Consider the following 9,184-nt stretch of genomic DNA (forward strand, 5'->3'; position numbering starts at 1 on the left):
TTCTGATCCTCCCAACTTGCCAGCCTATCTAGGTCTGCCTGCATCTGCAGCCTATCTTCAAGCATGACCACGCTTCTCTATAACTTGGTGTCGTCCACAAACTTGGCCAGTGAGCTCTTCACCCCCACATCCAAATCATTGATAAAGATGTTGAAAAGCAGTGGACCAAGCACAGACCCCTGAGGGACACCACTCGCCACTTCTCACCAGGATGACACAGAACCATTCATTAGTAGTCTCTGGGTCCTATCCCGCATCCGGCTTCCTACCCACCTAACTGTCAAGTAGTTAAGCCCGCAATCCTCTAATTGTCTTGTAAGAACATCATGGGATACTAGATCAAAGGCCTTTTGGAAGTCTAGGTATACAATGTCAACCTCCTCTCTCTTATCCAGGTGGCAAGTTACCTGGTTGTAGGAGGAGATAAGATTGGTAAGACAAGACCTGCCCATGATGCAACCATGCTGGCTGTCATTCAGAATCCTATCTTCTGCAAGTCTATCGCACATAGACTCCTTGATGAATTTTTCCAGGATTTTCCCTGGGACAAAAGCTGGGCTAATTGGCCTATAGTTGCCTGGGTCCTCTCTCCTTCCCTTCTTGAAGATGGGCACAACATTGGCCCTCTTTCAGTCTTCAGGGACCTCTCCCAAACGTCACGAGTTTTGGAAGAGTTTCACCAGCAGTCCTGCAATGACTTTGGCCAGCTCCTTCAGCACTCTTGGATGAAGTTTATCTGGTCCTGCTGACTTATAAATGTCTAACTTTTCCAACTGATCACACACCAGGTGCTGATCACACACTCATCGTCAACAGTAGGAAGGCGGTCATTCCCACCGTGCCCATTCTGAACCTTATCTAGTATGATTTTCCCCTTAATCCAGTGAAATACCAAAGCAAAGTAGTCATTCAGGAGTTCAGTTTTCTCCTGAGTGTCAGTAACCAGCTGTCCTGAGTTATTAAGCAATGGCCCCATGCTTCCATTTGTTTCCCTCTTGTTCCCTATATACCTGAAGAAGGACTTCTTATTGTCCTTGATTTCTGTTGCTAGTTTAAATTCGATTGCCACCTTAACCTTTCTAATCTGCTCCCTACACGTGCAGGCCCTTGTTATATAGTCCTCCTTGGCAACTGTCCCAAGCTTCCATTGTTTGTATGCCTCTTTCTACTTTTTCAAAAGGACCATGATATCCCTATTAAGCCAAGAGGGCTTCCCACCTCTTCTACTACCTTTTTTCTGCATGGGAGGCACTTCTTTTTTTGTGCTTCGAGGATCATGGCTTTGAGGAATGACCACTGTTCATACACTCCTTTCACCGGCAGTCCCTGGTCCTGCAGCGCTTCCCCTACTATTGCCCTGAGCCTGTTGAAATTCACTTTTTTGAAGTCTAGAACTTTAACCTTGCTAGCTAATTTGTCTGCCTTGTGACGGTCAATGAACATGATGGTTTCATGGTCACTGTTGCTCATAATCCCTACTAGAGAGTAGGAGGGTTAGCTCCTCCTGCTTGTTCCCCATGCTCCTGGCATTAGTGTAAAGGCACTTGAGTCCTCCAACTGAGACCCTTGATTTCCTGTCACGTTGAGGGAGAACCATTCCTTTAGCTCTTGCAAAAGTGGCTCTCCTATTGTCCCCAACTTCAAAGCTTTCTTGTGTGCCAGTCCTCAGGCATGCTCCAGTAAGTGTTTCCCCAACCCCCGGCAATCTTAGTTTAAATTCTAGTTAGCCTTACGGAAAATAAGTTTTTCCTTATGTTCAACCGAAATTTTTCCTTAATTAGTAGCTCTTTGCTACTTAAAAGTTATACAGGACTTGGGACATGTCTACCAGGAGTTGGACCCTGGCTAAAGAGGAGCTTGTTGCCACTCTACTCAAGCAAGAAGGAAGCAATACTGGGTGGGATAGGAACGTGTGTGGAAGAACAAGCTGGGACATTCGTCCCCCAGCACCAAGGACCTACTCTTCTCCCTCCCTAAAGGGGCAGGAAGTGTCTGGCTGGGCCTTTGCCTCACAACTCAAGTGACCTGAGAAAGTACCAGAAACGCTCCTTCTCAGCTGAATGATTTGCCCTAAACTGGATTTCTGTATTTGCTATCTCTGAAGTTAAATGTAGAAACAATGCACAGGCACAGTCCATGACAGAATGCAGCACGTCCACAGCTCACTCCTGTGTATTGTTCCCTGCACTGACTCCTGAGTACAGTTTGGCCCTTTTTAGGGCCAAATGAAAGTCCTTCCTCTGCTCTGTATTTTCACCATTGTATATTTTAAATTACTGGGGGGTTTTTCTCCTGTGACTTTTTCCAAATGATAATTTGGAAGGAGAGGTTATGCCTGACTTTTAAGCCAATAATAAAGCTGTGTATATTTTTTTATTAAAGAAATTGGGGGATTTTATTAATTGAAGTAACTGACCTCTGTTTTGAAAAGCAACATTTTTCTATTTTTAACTAGGTGTCCTAGTGGTTAATTCTCAGGTACCAGCACTCTTAATTCCACCCCCATCCCTCCAATCACTCTTCCATGTTTATTTTCAGCCACATGCCACTGCCCACTCTCCCCAGTACAAATTCTGTTGTGCCTTGTCACCTAGCCCACTAAGTAATGGCTGGAGAACAAACCTTTGCTATCTTCTTGCCATAGGCCAGACATTACAACTCATTAAGCATCACATGAGACCCTGTCAATCACCCTCCTCTCTTATTCATGTTCTTAGTAATCAGAATCCACCTATAAGCTAGCGATAAAGATATTATAATTATGGTGCCCTGAAGTGAGAAAAAACTGCCCCACTACGGTACCAGTGTTCACATGTCCAGGACTGCACTAAGGCAGCTACGTTCCTTCCATTGTGGGAGGCCACCCAAACCAGAGTGTGGCTGCCTTAGTCAGGCACTAAATAAGCTGCTACTGTAGTAGTGTCCTCCACCCTGCAGTTACTGCATGCTGCAAGGACTCTGCTGCTGGGGCAAAGACTCCCTGGGTGGTTGTCATCTCAGTGCTCCTTCTGTGAGAGCTGGTACCTTGGTTGCACACCCAAAGTTAGGCTACTGTTGGTATGCATAAAGTGCCTCCCTAATCTGGCTATTCCTGAGGAGATGGCAGGCCTAGATTTGACACAGCATTCTCATTAGAGTGCTACCATGCACCAGAGTAAGGTAGCACATGTTTTCCTAGAGCAGATGGTTTAACCCAGAAAAAATCATAGAATCCTAGAAAATGGGGTTTGGAAGAGACCCCAGGAGGTCATCTAGTCCAACCCCCTGCTCAAAGCAGGACCATCCCCAGCTAGATCATCCCAGCCAAGGCTTTCTCTAGCCAGGTCTTAAAAACCTCCAAGGGTGGAGATTCCACAACTTCTCTGGGAACCTGTTCCAGTGTTTTACTACCCTCCTGGTGAGAGAGTTTTTCCTAATATCCAACCTGAATGTCCCTTGTTGCAACTTGAGACTGTTGCTCCTTGTTCTGTCACCTGCCACCACTGAAAACAGTCTAGCTCCATCCTCTTTGGACCTGCCCTTCAGGTAGTTAAAGGTTCAAATACCCCCTCAGTCTTCTCTTCTGCAAACTAAATAAGCTCAATTCCATCAGCCTCTCTTCAGAAGTCATGTGTCCCAGCCCCCCAAACCATTTTTGTTGCCCTCCTCCAGACTCTCTCCAACTTGTCCATATCCTTTCTGTAGTGGGAGACCCAAAACTGGACCCAGTACTCCAGATGTGGCCTCACCAGTGCAGAATAGAGCAAAATAATTGAGATCCCTTGACCTACGGGCAACACGCCTACCAATGCAGCCCAGTATGCCATTAGCCTTCTTGGCAACAAGGGCACACTACTGACTCATATTCAGCTTATTGTCCACTGTAACCCCCATGTCCTTTTCTCCAGAGCTGCTGCCCAGCAGTCAGCCCCCAAGCCTGTATTGGTGCCATGGGATGTTCCATCTTAAGTGCAGGACTTTGCACTTGTCCTTGTTGAACCTCATGAGATTCCTTTTGACCCAATCCTCCAATTTGTCTAGGTCACTCTGAATCCTAGCCCTACCCTCCAGTGTATCTACTATTCCCCAAGGTCTGGTGTCATCTGCAGACTTGCTGAGGGTGCCCTCTATGTCATCTCCCAGGTCACTGATGAAGACATTGATCAAAACCAGCCCCAGAACCGATGCCTGGGACACTCTACTTGATACCAGCTGGGAACTAGACATCAAACCATTGATTACTGCTTTCTGAGCCTGATACACCAGCCATTTTTCTGTCTACCTTACAGTCTGTTCATCCAGCCCACACTTCTTTAGCTTGCATGTGAGAATGCTGTGGGAGACCAGTTCAAAAGCCTTGCTAAAATCAAGGTACACCACGTCCACTGGTCTCCCCACATCCATAGAGTCAGTTACCTTGTCATAGAAGGCAATCAGGTTCATCAGGCATGACTTGCCCCTGGTGAATCCATGGTGACTGTTCCTAATCACCTTTTTCTCCTCCAGGTGCTTATAAATGGATTCCTTGAGGATCTGCTCCATGATTTTTCCAGGGACTGAGGTGAGGCTGATCAATCTGTGGTTCCCTGGTTCCTCCTTTTTCCCTTTCTTAAATATGGGCATTATGTTTACCCTTTTCCAATCATCTGGGAGCTCTCCTGATCATCATGAGTTTTCAAAAATGATGGCCAATGGCTCTACAATCACATTGTATAACTCTATCAGCATCCTTAGGTGCATCCTGCCTGGCCCCATGGACTTGTATATGTCCAGCTTTTATAAATAGTCCCTAACTTGTTCTTTTGCCAAATTTGGCTGCTCACCTCCTCCCCCAGCAGTGCAGTAGTTTGAGAGCTGAGCTTGCTGGTGAAGACTGAGGTAAAAAAGGCCTATGTTAAGGACTGAGGTAAAAAAGACCTATGTTACTAGGTTGCCTCTCCCATTTAGTAAGGGACTCACACTTTCCCTGATTTTCTTGTTGTTACTGACTTCCTTGTAGGAAACCCTTCTTGTTACCCTTCACATCCCTTGCTCACTAAAACTTCAGTTGCATTTTGGCCTTCCTGATTTCATCCCTGCATGCCCACACAAAGCTCTTATACTCTTCCCTAGTTTCCACTTTTTGTAAGCTTTGTTTTTGTGTTTTAGCTCACTAAACAGTTCCCTGCTAAGCCAAGCTGGTCTTCTCCTATACTTGCTAGTGTTCCTTGCTAATCTTCCTGTGTATCAGGATGGTTTATTCCTGTACCCTTGGTAAGGTTTCCTTGAAATACAACCACCTCTCCTGGACTCCCTTCCCCTTCAGACTGTCCCCACCCCCAGGTAATCCTGTCCAAATGTTTTAAAATTCCTTAGGGCAACAGCTTCAAACCAGGATGTTTGGTAGCTTTAGCAAAAGATGATGAGCTGTTTTCCATTTCTAACCTGAACATGTAAGCCATGGCAGCCAATCCACCCTTGGAATGCTAATGTAATGAATGATGGGTGGGTGAGCAGGGATTGAGCCCCAGGAGGTGCCAGAATGAAGCTGGTGTGGCACCTCCCCCTCCTTCCCCCCTTCCCTCCCATGCTTCATTCATCCCTTCCCTATTCCAGTTCTGGCAGCAGTAGAACAGAGGGCAAAAAAGTGGTATGTGGTGGAAGAGAAGCTGAAGGGTCATTTCTGCATAGAGTAGGGGAGAAACATTACTTTTTTTGCCAATGAAATATAATGGCTTTTTGACCCCTTGGTATACATGGTAGTGACAAAAAAAGTGGGTGAGATCATCTCCTTTCCCTCCCTCCAGCAGTGAGCTTCCACTACATGCCATGGCTGCTTCATTGCCCCTCCCTGCTCCCCTCTTGTTCTGACTCTGGCTCTAGGGAAGGAAGATGCAGGGTGCAAGGGGGGTGCAGTATTGCTTAGAGTGAAATACCAGCCAGTTACACCCCTGGAAACACCTAAATCTCTTGAAGGGTGCTGACAGAGGTGCAGTTCCCCCATGTAACTCATGGTGCTTTGCAGCAAGTGCTGTCAGTTAGTGTTTCCCCAGACCCAAGAGACATTGGCTGTTGGGTCCAGGGACTTGGGGGGGTCGAGCTCCAGTTTGAAGCGGCTGTGTGTCTGCAGTCACTCTCCCCTAGCCCCATCCCTCCCACTTCCCAGCTCCGGTGCTGTCTTCAGAATGGGAGGGGGGAAGGAGCAGAGGGAAGAGGGAGCTCGGTTTGAGGTTTGCCCATCCTGCACTGGAGGGTGAAGTGGGTGGATTGGAGCACCCCCACCTCAGGGGGGCTCCAATCTATCTGCCCTAACTCTCCAGCACAGGCTGGGCAAACCCCAGACAGAACTCCTCTCTCCCATTCTGAAGACAGCACCAGAGCTGGGAGTGGAGCAGGGCTGGGCTGGGCTGTGCTGCTTCAGCCCAGACCTGCTCCCAGCACATGCTAACAGATGTTACTAAAGGTGCTCCAGTTTAGAGTGCCTTCATCTATTCTAAACCCTCAAGTAATGAAGGTTCACACTGTTGCATGATCAAACATTTTTAAAGCGCTCTGCAGCCATGCATTTCTGTCATTACGTGGTTATAAAGCGCTTCAGAGGTCTGATCACACAATAAACAGTCACTTTAGTAAGCATGCTTGGAGGCAGCAAAACCTACAGAGGTGAAGGATGCAATTTGGCCAGAGCAAGCTCAGTGGTACTCAGGTTTATAACCACTAGGTGGCAGTGCCTCTTGCTACGAAGTGATATTGGTACTAGCTGTGAAGAGCTCACATGCATCTCTGTCGCAGGGCACCTTGGTGCTCTGCTGCTAGAGAGTGGAAACTGCCAGGGAGAGAGCCCTGGCAGGACATAACTAGCACAGCTGCGGGTTGCCCAGAGCAACCAGGAAGTCAGCTGACCAGAGGGGGCAGGGCCTGGCCCTCATAAAGCCCAGGGCTGAGGCCAAGTTGGCAGTTCCCTGCCAGCAGCTAGAGGGGTGGGAGCTCCTGCAGTTAGGATGCAAGGAGAAGCTTAACAGCAAGTACAGCTTGACCACAGTTGAGCAATGTTGTTATAACCAGAGGGCATATGTTTGAGTTATAGCCAGGAGGCTCGAGTTTGTGTTGTTATGTATTACACCGGTGGCTAGGGTGAGGCTATAAGGGGTTGGAGGAGGCCTCAGGGGGAACCCCCAGCGGTGGGGGAACCCCGGCATCAGGGAGGGCGCAGCGTACTCATAAAGGGACCCACAGTGGTGTGGGGACCCCGGCGCCAGTGAGGGCGCAGCATACTCATAGGGACCCACAGCGGCGTGGGGGCCCCAGCGCCAGTTAGGGCGCAGCTAAAGGGGTGCTTACACCCCAGCCCCAGAGAGAGGGCAGTATTATTAGGAAGCCCCAGTGTGGGCCCAGCGAGCCCCAGAGAAGGGGTACTACTGAGCAGCCCAGTGTGGGCGTGGTGAGCCCCTGAAGAAGGGCCTAGTGCCACGGTAAACCCTGGAGCAGGGCGGAGTGCTGCGGTGAACCCCAGCGAGAGTGGGTAGTGGTGCGGTGAGCCCTGGAGAAAGGGGGTAGCAGTGCGGTGGGCCCGAGAGACAGGTGGCTCAACCAGGAAGTCCCAGAGTGGGCGCAGAAGTCCCCAGGAAAGGGGCGGCTTCATAGGGAAGGCCCCAGAGAGGGGTGACATTACAGGGAAGGCCTCGAGGGGGCTCGGAGAGCCCAGGAGGGGGCAGCACAACAGAGAAGGCCTGAGAGACGGGCATGAATATAGACAGAGTCAGACCAATGTCTATCCCATCTGCGAGGCTTGGGGCGTGGTATCAGGGGTGGTTGGAGCCACGTGTAGCCCATAAGGCTAGGGTGTCCGGGAAGCACCCATCATACAGGGAGACCCCGGTGGGTCTGGGAAAACACGGGGACAGAGGTCCCAACTAACTGTGCCCAAGGAGACATGAGGCAGCCTCCCAACTTTACCTAAACATCAAAGACGTGGTGGGTGAGAATCTGAGGGTGTCCTTGGGCCGATTTGGCATGGAAGAGGGGGCCTTAAGGAGATCACGGCCCTCCTGTAGGACCCCGCCGTGACAATCTCAACTCCTGAATTTTCCTTCAGTAGGTGTTGTGGGAGTTACAGTGCTGTCCTGGTAGGGATAATGCTACATTTCCCTAATCCCAGTGCTGCCCAGCAGAAGGCATTGTTCAAGTGACTGGTTGAATGCTAAGCTTCTCCAGTAGCAGTTCCATCAGCCTGAGCTACTATTGGAAGGTGGTACTAAAATTAGTTTGACCTTTAACCAACAACATGGTTGTGATCCTTGATTCTTTATGTTCCTTGAGTCATGGTTTATTCCTGGGGAGGTGTGTGTGGTGGGGGAAGGGGTGGCATTTGTATAGGTAGCAGGAGCTGGCAGTGAGTTGCTTGGTGCTGCTGGAAGTACTTACCTTTTCTTCTTGCATCTCAGTCTCTGGGTCAGTGAAGTCACCTCTAGCAACTTCCTATTGCTCATAGTTGGGGCACCATGCACCACAGACTAGGGGTAACAGTAAAAATCCAGAGCCAATTAATGCCAGATTCTCCTAGTAGAAGTCTAATACATCTTGCAGAGAGACAGCCTCATACTAACCTAAAGTAGGGACACTGGGATCAATCAGATAAATTAAGACAGAGCTTTCACAATAAGAGGCACTATAGAGACTGGGATGGGTCCACGTACATATGATCCTGCCACACAGCAGAGGCGGTTGGCTAAAATGGTCTCTTGAAATCACTCTTCCTCGACAGAGCAAGGCTAGAGCCCAGGTGTGCTGGCTGCTAGCCATGCCCCCGCTAACCAGTCCTCAGTAGCAAGTCAGGGTTGTGCAGTCAAGAAGCAGTATTAACCCTTAACATACAACTGCTCATGGCACATTCCAACTTTAACAATGCATAATATTCTTCAGATTTAGTATGGTCTAAGTGCACCATGTAACCTCATCCTTAGAGTGAAAATTATTTTAAAAAATATATGACACTGGCTTAACAGCTAAAGTGCCATTGGAGAGCTGCTTTTCATCTAGAACACAACTCTAAAAGTACCACAAACTTAAATGTTAAGTGTTTTGGCCATTCAAGTTCTCTTCTGTTGCTCAGACAGAGCCTATCATCTTCTGGGGCATAGTGTCTGGCCTCTTCATTCCAACTTGTGCAACGGGAAATAGTTGTCATTACTTAGATTCCAGGGGGCATTGCATGTTTGAATTGTCA

Source organism: Alligator mississippiensis, chromosome 6 (genome assembly GCF_030867095.1).
Source record: "Alligator mississippiensis isolate rAllMis1 chromosome 6, rAllMis1, whole genome shotgun sequence".
NCBI lineage: Eukaryota > Metazoa > Chordata > Crocodylia > Alligatoridae > Alligator > Alligator mississippiensis.